General features: G+C 41.9%; 1 protein-coding gene across 1 annotated transcript in view; it reads left to right on the top strand.

The window, feature by feature from the left end:
* Nucleotides 1–222: 222 nt before the first annotated feature.
* FMN1 (formin 1) overlaps nt 223–22337 on the top strand; it is a 444801-nt gene continuing 422686 nt past the window's right edge. Inside the window, exon 1 of the mRNA XM_080658928.1 lies at nt 223–330. The gene's annotated coding sequence lies outside the window, so the exon portion shown is untranslated. The remainder of the gene's footprint in view (nt 331–22337) is intronic.

Here is a 22337-nt window from a genome sequence, read left to right as displayed (position 1 = left end):
CAGCAGCCTGAACTCGCTTTGCTCCCTAACCTCAAGGCGCCCTCAGCTGCTGAATGTGCGCCGTCGCCACCCGCCCCAATTGCTGTCCGCCCACCCCGGGCGCCGCTGCACGTTGTCATTGGTCGGCAGTCCTGCCGATCAGTTCACAGCTCACCTCCCCCAAACAGCTCGTCGGGCCGGCGCGTGCTAAGGAGGCGGGACCTCGGGGCTGGGGGCGGGGATAGGGCGGGGCCTCCACGGAGGCCAGTGCAGTGGCCGCTTTAGCTTCTGGCTCTGGACTCCAGCGCAGCATCCTCGCTGCCGCGCCTTAGGGCTGCTACACCTGGTCAGGTAAGAGAGACTTGTGTGCCTTGCTGGCGGTCTGCCCCTCCTTTTTTTTTTTTTTTTCCTCTGACCGAAGGCTGCCAGCTCCGCCTCCCGGGGCTTCAGGGCTCTCGCAAATAGGCACCAAATCTGTTTTGACCCGCTACTAAGTCTCTCCCTTTCTATGTCCGTTCCTTCAGCTCCCCAACAGAGCGATTTTGAAGTGCGTTGGTGGGGACCCCAGGGTGACCCTGATGCTCTTCACTACAAAACTGTCGTTCACTCTCAGGTCCCAGCCCTCTTGACTCGCCAGTGCAGTCTCATTCCCAGCTTGGCACGGGAAGGTGGATGGGGAGAAGGGCAGGCGGGGGAGGGAGGGGTGCAGAGCTCTATTTTGAACCTGGATGTGTTTAGTTCAGAGGGGGAGCACCTTAGTGGGTTTGATTTGAGGACGGAAGCTGCTTCATGATTATGATTGGCAATGTATAGAAGGATATCTGTTGCTGCTTTGTGCTTATATTTATAGGTGACGTTGATCATCACCGTTTTCTTCTTTCATCATCATCACCATCATCATCACCTCCACCATCATCCTTTCTCTTCCTCATCAGAGCTCCTCAAGTTCTGCAGGGTCAGAATCTGTTCAGGCATGTAAGTGCTGATCCCTCAAATAACAAGTAATGCCCTTGCTCTCTGAGGCCAGAGCCAAGTCCTCATTTAACTAAAGGATAAGTAGCTGGCAGCAGAGTGTAAATTGGGGGAGTTTCATATCTCCATTCCCAGTTGAGATTGCCACAAAAAGAAAGAAGAAAAAAAAAGCACCCTTGGTTTTAATCATCCACCTTGCTGCTTGCTGACTTTTGGGGAGTTTGACACTGGCACTCACACATTCCTGATGGGCTGAATGCAGAGGCCAGGACCTGTGGTGCAGACATGTGCAATATAAGTGCTTCAGTCTTGGAGAGGTGAATGTCCAGACCCAGGCCCTTAGGAGGACCAGGTCAAGTAGCTTAGCATCTGACTTTCTAACACAGTGGTTCAGTTGTACTAAATCATGATCCATGTTTGCATACAGGATATGTGTCACCATGTGCTATGCCACCTAGGAGGGTTTAAGTTCTTGGGAGAGAGAATTTTCTTATGGGCAGACCATTTGGATTCAATATCCCTTGCTCAGCTGTTCTTAGGACTTATTACAAGATCATTTGGATCTTAGACTTACCTTTTTTCAGGAGAGAAAACAGTAAAGCTGAGAGTTGCACACCAGATTGTCATTGTGGAAGATATTGCTTTGAACATGTTATAAAAGCCCTGGCTGCTGTGGCTCAATTGGTTGGAGCATGGCCGATACACCAAAAATGTTATAAAAGTCCCAGGTCTTTGACCCTGGCTGGGTAGCTTAGTTGTTTAAAGCATTGCCCCGAGATGCAAGGTTGCAGGTTGGATCCTCAGGGCACATACAAGAAGCAACCAATAATGCATAAGTAAGTGGAACAACAAACCAATGTCTGTCTCTGTCTCTCTGTCTCTCTGTCTCTCTCTCTGTCTCTCTCTCTGTCTCTCTCTCTGTCTCTCTCTCTCTCTCTCTCTCTCTCTCTCCACACACACACACACACACACACACACACACACACAGACACAAGCGTGCTCACTTCTCTCTCTTAAAAAAAAGTCCCAGGTCTTCTTGTTCAGAGATATCTAATCACTAGTCTCTTTTTTTCTCAACTGTGTTTATAGCCCATGAATAAAATGCCTTTAGATATACTCTAGGAACTAAGGAACAGTGGCTCCACTGGAGGGAAGCAATAGATAACAGTTGGGAGGCAGTATATTATAAGGCTAAACTCATAAACCTGTCTCATGGGTTCAAATCCTGGACTAACCACTTACTAGCTGAGTGATTTTGTCAAGTCACTTACTCTCTTAAACTTTAGTTTCTGGTTTGTAAAATCATGATATTATCGGCCTCATAGTGTAAATTGCAATGAGATAATATAATTAGAATGCTGAGTAGTTCTTGGCACATAATAAGTGGGAAATGAATGGTAACTATTATTAATATTAATAATACTTGCCAACAAGAATAATGAAGGCCAGTATTCTAGCCCTAAAATATGTATTTTTCCCATTGTCTTTACCCCTTTTTAGTTATTAAAGTTGATGCTAATGGGGGATGGCAATCATAAGGTTCCTCATAGGCCTCCGTCTTAGAGGGGTAGCACCTATTAAAGCCACCTGTGTTGGACGGACATTTCTCTCATCAGCTTGCACAAATGCTTAGCATGCTCTCCAAAGATGCATTGAAGATGCAGCTCTAGAGAAGGTTTCTGGACCTCTGGGCCTGTCCTAGGCTGCTTCTTTCTCCTTGGCTCTTCAGTGCACTGACTTGGTAAATTGTGCTTTTTTACACACTAGTGAATGCATTGGCTTCTGCCCAGGAGAAGCAAAACTGCTTTTCTTCTAAGGTCCCTGGGAATTGAAGAAACTCTAACTTGCCAGCATGGAAGAACTTGTGTCTCACAATATTTTTCTTCTTGAAGAATAAGATATTTGTCTTCGCCCGTGCAGAAAACAGCAAGTGATTACCAAATATCTATGTGCTTAAATTTTCTCATTTAGAAAAAGGGGTTAAAAGTCTTATCGGCTCTTTTTGGATACTTTTAAATTTAGACTATATTGCCTGTTCTATTAGTTAGGGTCCATTCTGTCTATGGGATGGAAAGCCAGCAGAAAGAATTCTAAGCAAAAATGAGCATTTTGGGCTAACATAACTGAGTCATTAGCAAGCTATAATGTCTTGGTGAGGAAGCTGGTCTACCCTCAGCGGGTCCTGATATTCAGATGCTTTTGTGGTTGGTTGGTGATGTTCGGTCTCTTTGTCTCTATCTCTTTCAGTTCTTTCTTTTATGTCGGCTTTTCTTTCTCTGTCTTGGCTTTATTCTTTTCTATCACAGACCTTGTCCTCTCAGTGCCTTCATGAACTCTAGATTCACATCCATCTAGCTCTGTCACCTAAGGATAGCTCCCTTCTCTGGCTCCAAAGTAAATCTCAGGAAAGAACTGTGATCAGTCCTTGGTTGCAGGATTAACCCTGCTCTGACCAGGGAATGGGGTCCTATGGTTACTATCATTGTCTGAGGGCGGACCTCATATCCTGGCCTTCCTCCTTTTCTAGGACTAAAATTGGTAGATCTGAAGAAAGGGGAATGGGAGGAATGGGAGCATATTGGAATTGGATGTGATGATGATAAGCATTCTTGTCAGGATTCAGAAACACTTCTCTCCTGCCTTACATACTGTGACTCAGAGTCCAGTTTTGTTCAAGCTTTGGACTCGTGCATGTCATCCCAGGCAAAGGTGTTCTAGATGATCTTGCCTTTAATGTTTTTCTTATTAAAATTTTACTTGTATAATTATAAAAATTCATCACAGATATTTAATAATATTCAGAGATCCCACTGTTGGCAGATCATGTTTGGGGGTTACTCAGAATCTCTTGTTGGGCCTTAGTTTTCACAGGAGTCATTATTTTTGGATGCACACAGTCTCTGTCTTAAAAATCAGCTTTGTTTTCAGCAGGTCCCAGCCTGTGTGTTGACAGAGTTACAGCCATTAATCTAATTTGCTTGATCTTGTAGAGATGCTAAACCATGGGAATTGTATCCTCCATGAAGCAAATATGAGCTTGCACCAACAGGCTGGCCTTGTGAGGGAATTGAAACATCCCTGTGTTTAGTGTCTGTGAAGAAGAGCTGACAAAACAGTCTTCTGTGTGCCTGTAATATGATAATTATAAAAGTAGGAAGATGGAAAGGGCTACGAACCTCTTCACCTTATCAACATGTAAAAGGCAAAATTCTGGGAAGTGGACCATTCCCTCCCACCTGGGTTTCTCAAGTTCTCTGGCTAGATGTAAAGCATGTCCCCGAGTAATCTGTATTTTTGTATTTCTTTAGGCTTTGACTATATCAGGCCATAGTATATATGTATGAAGCTAGCGGAAGGGAAAGAGTTGATCTTCCCTTTGGGCCACCTCACTATACCTCTTTATTGAAATTATTAAAACCTCTTCATTCACCTCTGCAGGAAGTGGGCTACTAGCCAGTTTTTATTCTTGCTTTTTTAAACCAATTCATCTGTTTCCTGACCTTAATAAAAACTAACCTGTATTGTGTTGCATCTTATTAGGGCTATGACTGTTTCTCCTTTCTAAAGAGTCATAGATCATTGTTAAAGACCAACATCTTTCAAATTAAATACTTTCTTACATTGGTCTTCTGAGTCACAGACTATTGGAGGAAATATTTTGGAGGTAAGCAGGACTTTATTTTTATAACAAGAGAAAAACAAACAGAAGTTTATTATCATGTGTATCACACTTACATATGAGAGTACCCAGACATGAGTAACTCCAAGGGGTGGGAGAGAACTTGGGCTTAAATACCAACTTAGGCCAAAGGAAAAAGAGTTTGGGGCTTCTGGGTAGAGAGGCAAGTTATGGGAAGGTAACCAGAAAAGAACGATAAACAAGGGTTGTTTAGTAAGTTTTGTTATGGAGATTTAAGTCAGTTTCTTCTCCATTCATAAGGGTTATTAAGAGTTTTCCTTTATCTGGCATGGGAGGAGATATTTTTTATGAATGGAAATGTCTTTATGTTTCCTTTACAAAAGGAAAACTTGTGCACTGTTTTTAGAACTTTTCCTACATCTGTTGGTTCTCAATGGCCTTTAACACAGAATAATCCATATACCAAGAGGCATATTTTGGGTTAGTGTGTTTTCATACCCCGCATTCTGCCCTTTGAAACTTCATTTTTCCCCTTAGGAAGTTTCATGTATCAAAGGCCAACCTGGTAGCTATAGAGAGATTGGAGTTAGGGTTTGCAAGATAAGAGATCTGCAAAGGAGGAGTGAAAACAAACATAGATTGGAATAAGAGTGAGAAAGCAAAAAATGAGAAATTTAAATGCATTGCCCATCTTGATGAACCAGTCTCTCAGTCCTGGGACTAAGTTAGTCCAGTTAAACAGGTGTATCTCATTTCCGGGGACAGTGGTATAGGAGAGAGTCAGGTGTGCACCTAAGTTAGGACTCTACAGTGTAAAAAAAAATAACTAAATTCAACTTAATAAATCCGGAGGTCTAACTAGCTTTATTCAATGATTCATTAATTTGGCAGCATCTCATCTAGCAAATAGAAAGACCTCTGAGGAGCTGTACAAAATGAAAGAATTTTATAGGCAGATGAAGGCAGGTCAAGGAAGTTATTCTAGTAGAGTAAATTTTCTCAGGCAAGGTCACCTTCCTTTTGTGGGGGAGGCAGGAGTCTATCAGGGAGATTACCTCACTAGTGCTGACCAGGTCATTCCATACTGACTGGTTAAGATTATGTTATTGGGAGAGGCTTAAACTGCAGTTAGGTTAGGCATTAAGCCTTGGTTTGGTGACATTACTTAGCACAAGTGACTCCATTTGGGGCCTGTTTCTTTTCTAACAATAGTGTGAGCAATCAGGCATTTAATAGTGGGGAGGGGTTTACAGAAACAAAGGCAAATGGTTAAAACACTGTATTTCCAGTTTTTGAGTCCAGAGCACAGTCAGTAAAAATTTCTAGATGCCTCAAAGCATCCTTAGAAATTGAGTGAGAAGAGTCCGTGGCAATAGTTTGAATGTCTCTGGTGAAAGCATTGCATGTTCAGATGAACTTTCGGAGTGGCCTGTACAACAACAGGAATGCAGGGTAGCAGGACTTTTTAATCTTCAATTTGGTCATTAGGATATGGACAAGTAGCAAATGCAGCCAGAAAGTTGATTGGGGAGGATAAATAAGTCTTTAAAGTAGGGCAGGAAATAACATCTTGTTGCTACTCTGAAGGTACTGGCACTAATATCCCAGTAGAAGTGCTCTAGTGTACATGTGAAAGCAGCACAGAGAACATGAGATGACCTGCAGACCAATACTTAAAAATCATCTAACAGAGCAGTGCGTGGATGCTTTTTAGCTATGCTTGCCCTGTTTTTGCCCACATGAGTATCTGTCCACACTCATCCAGGCTCGGATGCTTTCTCCAATGATTTCTTCAATGAGAGAGCTGAGAACCTACTTATTAGGAAAAGCTAATTCCAGTCATCCACTCTCCATGGTAATTTTGGGAAATCACAGTTTCCAAAACCTTGATATTTGCACAAGTGAAGTTCCAATGAAATTCTCTGAAACAATGGCATTATCTATGTATACGAGAAAACCATCTGAGTAGCTAGCACATAGATGATAATGGCACTTTCCCATGCTCCCCAAGAGCTCTTTCCAGTGTCTCAGCTTCTCTAAGTATTACAGAACAGCTTGTCTGTTCTTTGATGTTGTAAAGATTGCTGAGCAAGGATGGGGAAAGTATTTTGGAATGACAGTTGCTATCTTAGCATCTAATGATCTTTATCCTCTGAGAATTTCAACACGGTGGATATTATGTGAAATGTGTTTGGTCCCCAGAAGGCAGTAACTAAAATCTTTGTCCCCATTTCCAAAGGGTGCATTGCTGCTTTGATCTGTTCACTTACTGAAATCTCTATGGTCTTGGCTCTGACAGTATTAATAAAGCCGACTTCTCACCATTACACTGTGGAGTCCATATAACTTGATGTTCTATTCTGAGAACAATGCCCTCTAAGTCTATTCCAAGGGCAAGCAGTGAGTATGAGTGGTATGTTCCCTCTGTGTTCATCCTGTGCTTAAAACAGGAGATTTAAGCACCTTCCCTGGGTTTCCTAAAATGTCAGTAGGTACCTCTGTGCAGTACGTAGATGGTACTATACCTCTAGTATAGATGAACAAATCAGGGCTCAGAGAAGTTAATGTGCTTGCTTAAGAGTATGGCTACGAATGGGATCCAGGTGGCATTTACTCTACCTGCTGGGCTTGCAATCCACCTTCTGTCTAGTAAGCCACAGAGAATATTCCTGGCTTTAAAATTTTTTAAACTTTCAAAGCAGTATAAACCATAAATATAGTTTAGTATTCTGGTTATGGATCTACTGAAAAGCAAGAGTGGGGTTTTTTTTTTAGGTATTAAAATGATTATCCTTTCTCTTTTTAAATAAAGACAGCCACTTTAGAAAGTTTTCTAAGCCTCGCTCATATTTAGAAAGCTTTGCACATAATTTTTAAAAAGCCCACAGGTCTGCAGAAAACAGAATTCGTTTACAGAATTGGCATCTGTCCTATCCCCATTTGCCAATGTCCCTGTCTCCTTTTATGTCTGTTTCTGCTGTAGTATCTTCTACTTACAGGAGACCAGCTGGGCTTTTGAATCCACTCTTTCCTACCCAACCAACTCCCCAATAATATGAATAGAACATATCATGCATAATAGGGGACACCGGCCTTGTGTCAAGGTCACTTTTTGATTTCTCATAAGCTGGTCCTGATTTCTTTTAAGTTCTGAAAATATAGGTTAATTCTAACTTTCATGATTATTTGAAGAACTCCATGATACTCTAATGTCATAAGGGAAACTGTGGTAGATTGAGAAAAATAAACTTACTGTTTTCTCAAGCAACATTATCTTACTTCTTATTCCATAATTCTTGTGCCCAAATTATTCTCTAGGTTGGTGACAAGATATTTATCTAGTTATACAGTGGAGAAAACGGAGATGAGGAGATAAAAAGTGATTTGCCCAAGGTCACTCACGGTCAGTGGCACAGCCAAGAATAGATCCAGGTCAGGTCACCCGACTCCCAGGCTTTGTTCATTACATCATTCAACTTCTCTTCAGGAAGTAACAGCCCTGCCAACCACAAAAATGAAAGGATAGTCAACACTCAGATGCAGTATTTGGGGCTTGGTATTTTTACTTTTTTTTTTCATTTTTGGGAAAACTTATCAATAGCTGCCAAATTGCTGCAGTGTTGACTAGATTTAGGATCTTAACTAATGCAAAATTTGTTAAGAAAAACAAAATTCTGTATGAATAGTTAATAATACTGTATTGTACACTTAAAACTTGTTAAGAGGGTAGGGCTCATATTGAGTATTCTTTCAAAACAAATAAAAAATTTAAAAAGATAAACAAAATATTATAGTCACTAGTTGGGCAAATGACAAAGCAAAGGGGAGAAGTAGGTGAAGACTCCAAAGGGGTTGCCTAGGGAACTTGTTCTCGAACTACATCTGAGAAGGAAGAAATGCACAGGAAAGGGAAGAAGGGGAATATGTCTAAGACTACACATATAGAGGTATGGCATGGACCCAGGAGAATAGCATCAGGAAAAGTAAGGTCATGAATAAGAAGAGGATTTGACAAAAGTTGCTAAGCCAGTTTTTCTAAAAGAGGGGTTTTAACTTTACAATCATGAATGATGTACAGATTCTGCTGCTTGAAAAAGATGAGGTCAAATTCAGAGAGAGGAAGCAGAACCACTCAATTCTCGTTTTGCTTCTGTCTCTTCCATTCAAGGGTAGCAGTTGAGAATCTCCATCTACAAAGACAGGTAAATTAAAAAAAAATCTATTTTTTTTTACAAACCATGCTCATTTCTGTCTCAAGCATCTTCCTCTGGGAAGGCAGAAGACTTACCTGCAATCCTTCTTAGGGTAACACCACTCCCCAGAGTTGTTCCAAGGCCAGGTGGCTGACACTGTAGGGCAGGCAGCATTGGGAGAGGGGACCCTATGGTCACGGAGGCCCCTGACCACATAGGTTACGCTGTAGCACCCAGGGTTTCTGCTCACATGGCTCTCTTAGTTGTCCAGGTAATTCTTGGTCCACAGAAACTTTTTGGTGATATTTCCAATGGTTCCTTATACCTCGATGTACCACACACAGATCTGGGGTCTTGTGGCCTTTCTGGAGGCACTGCCAGGCAGCAGGGCCTGGCCCACTACTCCTCCAAAATCCATAGGCCTCCTCTCCCTTCCCAACAGCCCTGTAGAGATATTGCTCTATGTTTCTTTAAGATTCTTTGTATTCATAAATCTTATTCCTTTATATCTGCTTTAAGAAATTCCCCGAGATCTATGAAGGATTTTAGAAAACAAAATCCAGAAATATTCTCCCACTATTTCTCTTTTTCCTCTTGTTACATACCTCCCCTGATGCAGTGAACACCAATTTCAAAGTACCTGCCTCATTGGGGATCTAGCAAAAGGGAAATTAAAAGAAAGAGATAAATATCTGACATTACTTTCTTATAGAAGTACAGTAATTTTGGATGTCTGTCTTGTTCACATCCATTTTCCTTTTTCTGAAAATGATCCCCAGATACCAGCATGGGTGCCATATACCCAGCACCATATCCCTGGCTTGGGCTACCTAAAGCGGGGACATCTCCAGGAGTTAGAGTTTAGGTTGAAGGACTGAAGTGACCAAGAATCTCTGGAGTTAATTCAGAGTAAGTGAAGGCCTCAGGGAGACAACATAGGAGGCCCAGCCGGAGGCCACTGGTAGGCTCTGTTTCCTGTTCTTCCTGCTGTTGGCTTTTCAACTCTTACTCCGAATTCATGAAATTGCCCATGAATTTAATGAAATCGGATATACTTCTTTTTTGTTAAGGTAGACACAATCAGTCTCAGTTGCTTGCAACCAAGAGTAATATAAGAATGGTCTTCAACATTGCAAAGGCAGAAAAACATGGTGAAAAGGAAGCTGAAACTCAAGATAGGTAATGAGATAGGAAGATAGGATCTAACTATTTAACACATATTTGTCTAATTATTTAAAATGATTGTTGCAAGAATTGTATTTGTGATCCTGGAACAACTTTTGGCATTTTTTGAGAAGCTGTTTTTAGCTGTGGGCACTGCTTTGTCAGTGACACACTAGAGAACAGTGAGATGATATGCAGGGTTTTGAGGATGGAAACACTTCCATTTGAAGGCTTGTTGAGGAGACTGGGGTGCTTTAGTCATGAGGAGAAGATGTCTCAGGAAATAGGACTGGCTTTCAGGTGTTCAAAGGACTATTGACCAGGAGAGGAGTTGGAGTCTGTCATTGAAGCTCTGGAAGTAAGAACAAGCGCCAGGGGTAATGGACATAGACTTGTTCAGAATAAGGGACTTTTTTTTTTTTTTTTTTACATTTAGGGCTGTCTGGAATGCCATGAGGTTTCCTTGTGGGGTAGAGAATGCTTTGCCATGGAAGAGTTCAAGATGAGACTGGGTGGTCCTTCATGAGGGTTACAATGAAGGAGAGAGCCCGCATTGGGAGGGAGATGAGATAGGATGAATAAATTCTAGGTTTTCTTTAAATCTAAAATTCCAATATTTTCTCTGAATATTGTTAACTCCTAGGCTAGAAAAATGTCAACCCCCATTTTGACAGAATGCAATAGGATTAAAGCATTTCACAAATATAGTTTTATGAAAACGTTTTTTTCTTTATAAGATGAAAAGGAACCATAGGCTACAAACTTTTATTGAAAGAAGACAGTTCCAAAAAGTAACAGAAAGTAAAAAATATATTTTATATTCTATAAATGAAAGAAAGAAATTGATGATGATTAAAGGTTTTACATCCAGATGGCTCACTGAATTAAAAACAAAAACAAAAAAACACAACTTTCTCTAATGGCAATATAACCATACAAAACCCAGGGAATACAAAATTGTACCTAGAATTCTAGGCTTCATGAAACTAAATAGATTTATTGAGTTATTATACCTAGAATTCTAGGCTACATGAAACTGAATATGTTTGTTGAGTTATTTTAAGAAATAAATCAGAATCCCAATTTCCCCCCACAAACCTTTATAATGGAAAATTGTTACTACAGCATCTTCCGTGAAACTTAAGAAGCTCAGAGACTTTAGCCACCATTCCCCAAATGTCTTGTGTAAATAAGCTAGTCCCTTTAACAACTATGCAACCATTTGTGTATTTTAGATTATTATTCTTAACTAGAGGGTAATAACTGGATTGATTTAGTTTGTTATTTACCATAGCAAGCAGATGTCAACATTCAATAAGGATGCCTTAAACACAAAGGGACAAGGAAAGCCACTTAGTTTGAAATCTGGTCTTAAAGACTCCATCAGACGAAGTCTGACAACATGAAGCTTTTCATAATCTCTTTCATAATCTCTTATCTTCATGTAAAACCCTTTAAAATGTAAACGTGCATTTAGCCATTCATTATCTCTCTATTCAATTTATTTGAGTGGGTTGCATTTATAAAAAACATTCAAAAGGATCCAGTCTCTTCTGCTTTGCAAATTGGATTCTCAGGTCATTTTAAAGACACCATTGGCAACATAAGTATAAAAGTTATTTTCTATTTTAGAGGAAAGGTAAGAAATATAATCATAAATGTAGAGTCTAATGTAAAGCCCTTTAGAAATCATTTCTGGAAATGTAAAAATTACAAATAAGGTACAAAGAAGAAAATAACAATGATCTATATTCAAGGAATAATTAACTACATTTTGTCATGTTTTTCTTTCTATTTTTAGGAAACAGATTTTTAAAAAATCGCATTATGTTTATTATCAAGAATTAAAATAAGGCAGAAAGGTACAAAAAACAATTTTTAGAAATACTCTCAAATAGTAATACAATTCTCATTGTTAACCTTAGGTGAACATCATTTCAGACAAATATTTATCTGTTGATGGATGTTTAGATAGAAATACTTTTATAATTTTAAAAACTTTTAAAATTGAATAGAGATACCATTTATAACGAAAATAATTAAAATTTTAAAGCAATTTAAAAACCTGAATTGAAACTAAAGAATAATCAAACTTCAAATAGCTACTTCATTTCAAGGTATATTATTTCTTTTAAAAAATCTATGGCTAAAGTGTCATAAAATATTAAGAGGTTGGAGTTATTGCCATTAATTACATTGCTGTTTTTATGACTACTTTTTTCTTTAGACAGTATAAATTGATCACCCCCCCTCCTTTTTTTTTTAAGGGTAACACTTTTGAAACTTTCTCCCCTCTTTCCTTCTACCTCCTGGATATTATTAGATATATTATTATTTGTTCTTGTTCAAGTTATAGTATTCCATTTGTCTCTGTGAATTTAATTTTGACTTATTTAATAGTAGCTCTATGTTTAAATGAATTTAATGTGTACAGACTCTGGGTGGGATATCCTTGCACTTTATTTTCAGTTATTTTACCTACAATTAGATAAATTTCAACCCACTAATTTGACACAGTCATTCATAATCCCTAATACTTAGGATCTCTGAAACCGTTTAAGCCATTTTTCAGTCATTCACTAAAAAGTTTTTGAGTGCCTATTTGGTCTAGGCATTGCTGACCTTCAAAATTTCACTGTTGAATAACACATAGTCCCTGCCCTCTAGAAGTGAGAGCAACCAAAATATATTAAACTAGGTGCCCGGTGCATGAAATTTGTGCACTGGGGGAGGGGTCCCTCAGCCCAGCCTGCCCCCTCTCACATACTGGGAGCCCTCAGGGGATGTCCTACTAACGGCTCAGGCCCTCTCCCCGTGGGCCTAAGCTGCAGTCTGGCCTCCCTTTGTGGGAGGCAGCTGGGCTGATCAGGGGAAGTCATCATCCCCATCACCCTGCTGCTGCAGCCACTGCCAGTCACCACAGCCACCAAGGTGTTTTCATCAACACGGACTCCAGTCCCTTCACCATGAAAAAATGACAACTTTTTTTTGTGTTTTTTTTTTTTGGTTAAATATATATATTTTTTATTGATTTTTTACAGAGAGGAAGGGAGAGGGACAGAGAGTTAGAAACATCGATGAGAGAGAAACATCGATCAGCTGCCTCCTGCTCACCCCCCACTGGGGATGTGCCCACAATCAAGGCATGTGCCCTTGACCGGAATCGAACCTGGAACCCTTCAGTCCGCAGGCCGACGCTCCATCCACTGAGCCAAACCGGTTTCAGCAAAATGACAACTTTCTTTAGGCATTTTCAAGATGTGTCTTTCATAGGATATGACATTTCTTTTTTATTTTTTTTATTCTCACCTGAGGATATGTTTCCATTGATTTTTAGAGAATGTGGAAGAGAAAGGGAAAGACAGAAAGAAACATCAAAGTGAGAGGAACACTTTGATTGGTTGCCTCCTTCATGAGCCCTGACCTGGGCCCCAGCCAGGGAGGAGCCTGCAACCTAGGTACATGCCCTTGATCAGAATTGAACCCAGACCCTGCTGTCGGCAGGCCGAGGCATTATCCACTGAGCCAAACCAGCTAGGGCAGGATATGACATTTCTTAGCCCTCCAGCAGCAGACCTTTGTTTTTTTCTCCAGGAGTGTGGTGGAAAAACCCTAGATCACCTTTTTGGATTCTTATTACCCAAGTTACTAAGAATATTACCAGTGGCATACAGGAAGCTTAGCCAATGAGCAGTCAGAAAAGGTGTTTCCTCTGTAGTTCACACCATTCGCCGGTTCAGCCCCTGCCCAGGCCTAAGGCTTCTGGCCCAGGCTTCAGGCCTGGGCAGGGGCCCCCCAGCTCCCTCCAATCGCCGGCTCAGCCCTGCCCAAGGGTCCCCTGGCTCAGGCCCTTCCCAGGCTGCTCAGGGCCCACGAGGGGCCTACCTCGGAGTAACCTGGGTGCCAAGGATGTTCCTGGGACCCAGGCCGCTGGGTACCTACGTATGCAAATTAACTACCATCTTTGTTGGGTTAATTTGCATACTCTGATTGGCTGTGGGCATAGCGGAGGTTCGGTCAATTTACATGTTTGTCTATTATTAGGTAAGATTCTTACTGTTTTTTAGCCTCAGTGCCCATCCTGAAGCCTGGTGTTTCATAAGCCCTCAATTAATACTTGTTTAATTGAATGGGCTTTTATGTGCCATGAGCTGTGGTAAATGCATTAAAAGTTATGTCTAATTTTATCTTGACAATAAACCAATTAGGTAGGCATTTAAGTCTCCATTTTATAGGAGAGGAAGCTTAGTCTCTCTCAGTAATATCCCAGAGTTATACAACAGAATTTGGTTGTAAAACTCATTCTTGTTTCATTACACCTGGCCTGGGTCACTTATGTTGTGGGTAATAGAGGAAAGAAGCACATGGACTGCTGATTATAATATAGTGGGGTGAGTACTATAATAATGTGTATACAGTTTGGAGGTTAAGAGTCTGCTTGGGGTTGAATTTCTACTATTTATTTGCCATACAACATTGAGCAAGCTCTTTCACTTCTCTGAGCCTCAGTTTTCTATCTGTCAAATGGAATTAATAGTAGAAGGGATTATGTGGAGTAAATTCAGGTAAAATATTTATTATAATGCCTGCCCCAAGTGCTCAAGAAATAGGTGCCATTAATATTACTTTACAAAGTGCTCTGGATACTCAAAGGAAGGATAGTTTTACACCCTGGATTTCCTGGGGAGGAGACATTTGGGCTTGGGCTCTGCTGTGAGCACAGGAATGCATCAGGTGAGAGGTAGATGGAGTTTGGAAAGGAAGAGAAACACAAAACACAGGACAAGAGATCCTGCTGAGACCCACAGCATTTGCAACTGCTAGCACATCCTTCCTCCACTGTACTTCTCGAAAGTGTACACACAGGAGTATCTGTATTTAGAGAGGCTGACTTGCAAATGACCATCGTATCTTACTGGACCATCTTCCCACTGAGAGGGTGAATCAGTCAGTGTCTGTACAGCTCTGAGGAAACGTGACAGGGCAGATTTAGGGCTATTGGTCCAGGAGGCCAGGGGCCATCCCAGGCCAGCGCAAGAGCACCTGCCGGTCCTAAGGAGCCTGCAGCCTGCCTGCTCTGGATCACTTTCTCAACCTTTTTTTTTTTTTTTCATTGTCCCTCTCCTTTAGACTTTCCCTTAATTGCCCACCCCCACCCATGAATTGATAATACCATAAATAGACTGCTTAGCTGGTTATGTTCTATATGTTATCCCTACTTCATGCATAAAAAGAGTACGATTTTCAATCCCCTCCCAAGAACCAACTCGATGAAATAGACTCCAGAGGGCCTTCTCAGGTGAGCTGCTGGTCTGCAGCTGATCTGAAGCCTCAGGCTCTGTCTCTGTGCTACAAACTGCCACTTTTTATTCTGCTTTCAGTGCACTTCCACAGTGATTCTTTCCAGAAGGATAATCTGGCTACTGCCTTAACCTTCCAACTGCTCTCTCTCTCTCTGCTTCCTCGCCTGCCCTTTCACGGTTGATTTTCCATATAGCAGCCCGAGTGACCCTTTTATAATGTAATCAGCTTAAAACTCTCAAATAGCTTCATAATGGACTTAGAATAAAATCTGGACTCTATATGATGCACCCCCGCCCCCAGGTCTACCTGATGGAGCTCTTGCCTATCACTCTGATCTCTCCGGGTACCAGCCTCTGTTCAGGTGAGGGTGCTCCCATGGACAGACCCAGCCATCAGCAGAAAGCCACAGGTGTTTGCAGTGGGTGGCTCTTGGTGTGAGGAGATAACTGCCAAGTGCATAAGGGTGGACAATGATGGCAGTGGCTACAGCACCAAAGGGCACAGGGAGGGTGGTTTTCTGTTTGGGGAAATCAGAAAAGGCTTCTCTGGAAAAGTGACAGTGAGGGAGCTAGGTATGAAAGATGTTATGAGTTAACCATGTGAAGGAGGACGGCGGTCACATTCTGTGCAGAGGGACCGGCATCTGCAGAGCCACATGGGGAGGAAGTAGCCTGCCCGTGAACCACCGACAGGCTGCTGGGGCCCCGGCCTGGTAGGATATGACGCTGGAAAATTAGGTAGGGGCCCATTCCCAGAGGGCTTCTCAGGCCATGCTAAGGGCTGAAATCTGTCTTAAGAGCAAGATTGCCACTGAAGGGTTTTGACTGCATATGACTAGTGAGGAGGTGACAAAGTCAGATGGTTGTTTTAAAAAGATTGTGCTGGTTGAAGTGTGAATAACAAATAAAAGAGCAGAGATCAGTCTGGAGGCACTCTGGTGGTCAGGTGGCCACCTGGTACTGGTTTGCCCAAGACTTCGCTGGTTTTAGCCCTGAAAGGCCCACATCCTAGAAACTCCTTCATCGTGGCATGCCAGCCCGATTACTGGTCAGCCTGTGCTATGCCACCATTCAGCTGGAGATTATGGCTGTCTCATGGAAGATGCAGGATCTTTTCTTTCCTAGGTTCACATCAGAAGAAACAGGGTCAGCATCATAATGCCCTGTTTCTTAAAGCCCCTTGGAATTGGCTGCCCCCAAATACACAAGCAATGCAGCAATACACACACACACACACACACACACACACACACACACACATACACACACGTGCACACACACTCCTAATGTACAAACTGCTTCAGGTAAGACTTGATTTTTTTTTTTCTACACAGGCCTGGGGGCATCACATTTTTGACGTCTCAAAGCCTGGAGCCTGCCCAAGTAAATGTAGACCTAGGTAAGAAGATGGATTAAATCATTGCCGCACCTTGTACTTCTGTTCACTGGCCCACTGGCCCCTGGCCCACTCTTTTTCCCCAGCTTCCTGGTTCCAGTCTTGCCCCCCGACATTGGTAGCACCCCAAATACCACTAAAGCATGCTCTTTGACCATATTGCCCTGCAGAGCACTTTAGCAGTTTCCAGTTGCCGCCTAAGTAAAGTAAATAGCTCCACTCTTAGATTTTAAAGCTGCCTCCCCTGCCCCCTTTTCTAACTCTTCCCACTTTTGTCCAAGTCCCCAAAGGCAGAAGACTTTTGTCACTAAACCAACAAAAAGAATTGAGGAAGGAATACTGCTACTCTACTCTCACTACAAATAGCTAATTGGGCCCACTGTGTGTGCCAGGCACTATTTTAAACACTTTGCATATATATTTATTAATCATATTAATAAATGGATCACTCATTGGACAGACTTTTATTGAGCGCCTATGACGTTCCAGGCAACCTGTCAAGCACAGGACACAGCAGGGAACGAAGCTTCTCCTTTCATGGTAACATTCTGCAGTGCACTGGAGGGGCTGAGTACCAGGGATGTATAACAAGTTCCATGGACACAGGTGCATCGGGTGAGGGCTGGAGAATGACATCGGCCATAGACATGCTTTCGTGTTGAGTCACCAAGAAAGTATTTCAATGAGGCATCATCTGAGAACAGATTGAGTCATAAAGATTCTGGGGCAGTTCAGGCAAAGGGAATCGTGAAAATATGTATTTTCATTTTATGTTGAAATCCTGAAATCACAGCTTTCATTTTTCTTTTAGGTACAGGTCAATAAATCTATTTTTTCCACATCTTGTTTAATATCTGGGAGTATCTTTTAAAATCTCTTATATTCACTTTTCACATTTTCTGCTTCCATTTTAATCTGATCCTTATTGGAAAATTTGGTATCAATCTAGTCTTTTACTCTCTTATATGACTGTGTGTATTTTTTATATTTTTCTCTCCCTGGCATATGTGTAATGATGGAGATGATTATGATTTTTTTGTCTATTTTAATTGTGTTTGTTGGAAAGTAAAACTGAAGTCATCATTAATCATTAGTACCGGCTACATTATGGTATGCCTGAAATTTCAGGCAGAGACACATTGGATTTACACCTTCAGATAATGACACTTTGGTCCACTCTTTACTGAAAAGCTTCCATCTTTAAGGCATGTGCTGTAGGGAAAACAAAGATGATGATGATGACCATCCTTCCCTTAGAGAGATTTTGATCAAATAGGAAAAATACATCACAAAAAGGTTAATGGACAATAGGAGCCAGGGTGTATTGGGGTTCCATTTCTGGATAGTGCAGATCTGGACCACATAACAAAAATATCACTTACTTACATAGCCCCTAGATGTATCAGACTCTATGTTCTAAATGCCAACAGGCCTGTGAGGTATCGTTATAACCTCTACTTTATGTATGAGAAACTGAGGCACATAGAAATTATGTAGCTAGCTAAGGTTCCACTGCTGAGTGGAAGACCTAGGATTTGAACCATAGCAGTATAGGTCCAAAAGCTGTGCTAAAGGATAGGAGGGAATGGGGCTCTGGCCCTCAAAACTATAAGTCATGGAGCCCAAGGACATCTGAAGTCTGAGTTCCTGGGCACAGTTAGGACTAAGCCAAACATTCTGCCAGAGAAGGCTAAAATATTGGAGACTGAGAGCAGGGCCTGGAGACATCACAGGCTGGGTTAGACTGTAAGAGCCTGAGAAGGGCCTTGAGTTACAGATTTTGCCTTTGTGCATGGAGTGATTAAAGCACCTCTTCAGATGGCACATGCTAAGTGCCAAATAGAGAGTTTGGCCCTAGCTGGTTTGGCTCAGTGGATAGAGCGTCGACCCATGGAATGAAACGTCCTGGGTTCAACTCAGGTCAAGGGCACATACCTCAGTTGCAGGCTCAATCCCTGGCTTTGGTTGGGGCACATGTTGGGAGGCAACCAATCGATGTTTCTCTCTCTTTCTCTTTCTCTCTCTCCCTCTCCCTTTCACTCTTTCTAAAACCAATGGGAAAATATCCTCGGTTGAGGATTAAAAAAAGAAGAAGAAGAAGAAAGAAAGAAAAGGAAAAAAAAGTGTTTGGACCACAGGGGAAAAATCCTTTCGATGTGCTAGGGTGAAAAGATCACTGTGTGCTGGGTCTCACTGAAGCTGACAATGAACTTCCATTTACAATAGAGGTGGAAATAATAGGCCTTGGTTAATTCGTTTATTTTTAACCATGTTATTTTTACATTTAGTGTTACTTGTTTTCCACAATTCACTTGCCTTCTTTCTAGTTTCTTGCATTACTAATGACAGTTTGGCTGTGTCCCCCTCCTTGTAAATTTCTTATGCTGTTTTCCTTGCCTGCTGCCTTCCCTTACCATCCTGTGGTGTCTTTGGGTTCTGATCCCACATGTGACCTGAATTTGTCATCTACCTAGAAATGTAATTCCATTTCTCTGCAGGAGGGGTGATGGAATTGGGAGGGACAATACAAAGCTGTTTTACTGATGGGGACACTAAGGCTCAAGGAGAGTAAGTGACTCACAAAAGATCGCTGTTAGGAACGGGCAGAGCTGGACTTGAGCCCAAGCCTTCTCACTCTGAAGTCATTGTTTTTTCCTTGGTCTGCATTGCCTGGGTGGAAACTGTCTTACGTGAAATTCATCAGTCCCAGTTGTGCCATGCGGTGAGTGCTCCCTAACATATGCCTTAAAGAAGAGGAATTACTAAATGAGTGGGTCTGTCTTCTGAATGAGATTCAGTGAGCCTAGTCGGTCCTGTAAGGGATTTTCAGAGCCAGGGTTCTGGGACAAACCATCTGAGTTCAAATCCCAGCTCAGTCACTTAGTAGCTCTGAGACTGTAGGCAAATGAATTACTCACTCTGTGCCTCAGTTTCTTCATTGTAGAATGGGATAATAATCATACCTACCTCATAGACTTTGTGTGTATGTGTGTGTGTGACCATGAACATGTTAAAACAGGTAAACCCTAAGAAGAGTGACCAGTACCGTGTGAGTGATCACTAAATAATAGCAATTACCTTAAGTGTTTAAAGATGTACACTATTTCTTCATCTTTTACTTGAGAACGAAAGCTCAGAAACACTCTTGGTACTCCTAAGTCATGTCTTAGCTGCAGGCAGACACATTAGGATTTTGTCAATGCTGGAAGACCCATGACCATTTCAGTACCTCTTCTTAAGTGAAGCTGGAATTCTCTAAATTGGTTCCCTAGCCTATCATTCCCTTTGATAGGGTAATCCTGAGAATTAAAATACTTCTGGGATGGCCAAATCATTTTAGTCAAAAGTTAAATGATTCATATCTGGTCATATTTTAAAAGAGAATTTTCTTATGGACAGGAAAGAGAATGTGTTATAAATGAGAAGAAAGGAAGCACAAAGAGGTTGGTTAGAACAGCCAGAGACAAATCATCTAGAATAATGTGGATAAAATGTCTGACATACAGTTGGCCCTTGTGTGGAGAAATAGGGGCCACCTTCCTTCGTGAGTGTTTAATATATTTTTATTGATTTCAGAGAGGAAGGAAGAGGGAGAGAGAGATAAAAAGATCAGTGATTAGAAAGAATCATTGGTCTGCTATCTCCTGCATGCCCTACACTGGGGATCAAGCCCAAAATCCAGGCACGTGAATTGAACCGTGATCTCCTGGTTCATAGCTCGAAGCTCAATCACTGAGCCACACCGGCCAGAAAGGGAATGAGTTTTTACATGGAAAATACGCCTTTTACTTTGGTGGCACTGCACCCAGGTATTCCTCTCAAACCTCCCTCAGCCAAGTCTCCTATGCTCATCTTGTTTTTTACAATCTTATATAATAAAAGGCTAGGTGGCGTCAAGCCCTTGTGTGACGCTGTCACAAGATGGCCGCCACAAGATGGCTGCATGGACAGTGGAGGCGGAGCCTGGTGGCCACTCTGCGTGGTGAGGCCTGGGGGTCCCACACAGTGCAGAGGAGGCTGGTCCCGGCGAAGGAGGTGGGTTGCAGCAGGGGAGGGCAATTGTGGGCGATCAGGCTGGCAGGAGAGGGCAGTTGGGGGCAATCAGGCTGGCAGGGAGGCCAGTTGGGGGTGATCAGGTCAGCAACGAAGGCCAGTTGGGGGTGATCAGGTCAGCAACAGAGGGCAGTTGGGGGTGAAAAGGGCTGGCAGGGGAGGGCAGTTGGGGGCAATCAGGCAGGCAGGCAGGCAGGCAAGTGGATAGGAGCCAGCAGTCCCGGATTGTGAGAGGGATGTTCCAGATTGGAGAGGGTGCAGGCTGAGTGGAGGGACACCCTCCACCCTATGCCCAAATTTTGTGTACCAGGCCTCTAGTTTTCAGATAAATTGCTTATTTAAATGTGATTGTGTATGTGAGATTCCTTCAGAAAGCATAGGCATTGTGGAATTTTGAGGCATCATAGCCTCAGTTCAATTCTGACAATAATAAATAATCCAGCTGGGGCAGAGCCTCTCATTTGAGGGAGTTGACATACACAGGTGGGAATCCCTTGATGCTTTTGACTTCCATGGGAGAGCACTACTAAGTGTATGTGGCAGAAGGAGGATTAGGTAAATTCAGAATGTCTCTGCTTTGATGTGCATTAACTTTGACCTCACTGGAACCATCCCTGGCTGTTTGTGCCCAGTTCCCAGGCTGCAGACACACAGCCAGCACTGTGTGAACTGTTCTCAGCCAAGTGTTCTTGACTTTTAATGATTTACTTCTTTATTTAAAAACAAAGGAAAGGGGAATGGATGTGGAGAAATAGGGGCCACCTGCCTTCTTGAATTTCTTATTAAGGAGTAATAACAGGAGAAAATAGGTGGTAAAACACTTAGAAGACCAAGGGGATTTTCTCCTAGACTGTCAATTCCCTCCCTGGAAATAACCTAGGACTTCTCCATGATTGAGACCCTGGCCATTAAAGAATAGTTCTTTCCTCGGAAAGGAATCTCATTTTATTCATTAAAGCAAACATGTGGTAGGAAAAGGTCTCTCTATCTGAAAGTGCCCCTTAGTGTCCTGGGCTCCTTATTTACCCTGTGGGCCAGCATCCATTTTGAAACAGAATTCCTGATGCAATCGAACCATTACCCTTTGCTTTAGGAAACACTGTAGTGTGGAACATGGACATATTTCTGATTGCCCAACTATTCTGTAAGTCTGTATATGGAGGAGTCGATCTTATACAGGGATCTTGTCATTAATAACATTCATGCAGTATGGGAGTTCGGAATATGAAAAACTCTATATTTGTTCATTTGATTCTATGCTCCCAAGAATCTGGTGGCTACTCTTGGGCTAGATGCCTTTAAATATCAGTGGATCAAATTTTGGGTGTTATAGAATTAAATGATCCAAGTAACTGAATCAATAAAATGTTAATGATTATTGGGGTCTCCTGCTTTTATTTGAAATGAAATGTAATCATGTGGGATATTATTAAAAGCAAAGATGCTTTGCCTTTCCATGAGAAATATATGCTATAACATATGCAGAAAATAATACCTCTCAGGATGGAAGTGGTTCTGAAGGCCACTTCATCCAAGCACCTAGTCGTTCACAGAGGTAAAATCAACAGGATCTGGGAATGGACTGGAATATGAGAAGGGGGAGGCATTAAGGAGGACTGATCCATTTATAGAACTGG

This window comes from Plecotus auritus (assembly GCF_963455305.1).
Source record: "Plecotus auritus genome assembly, chromosome: 1".
NCBI classification, from domain to species: Eukaryota; Metazoa; Chordata; class Mammalia; order Chiroptera; family Vespertilionidae; genus Plecotus; species Plecotus auritus.
This window is presented reverse-complemented; position numbering and strand designations above follow the sequence as displayed.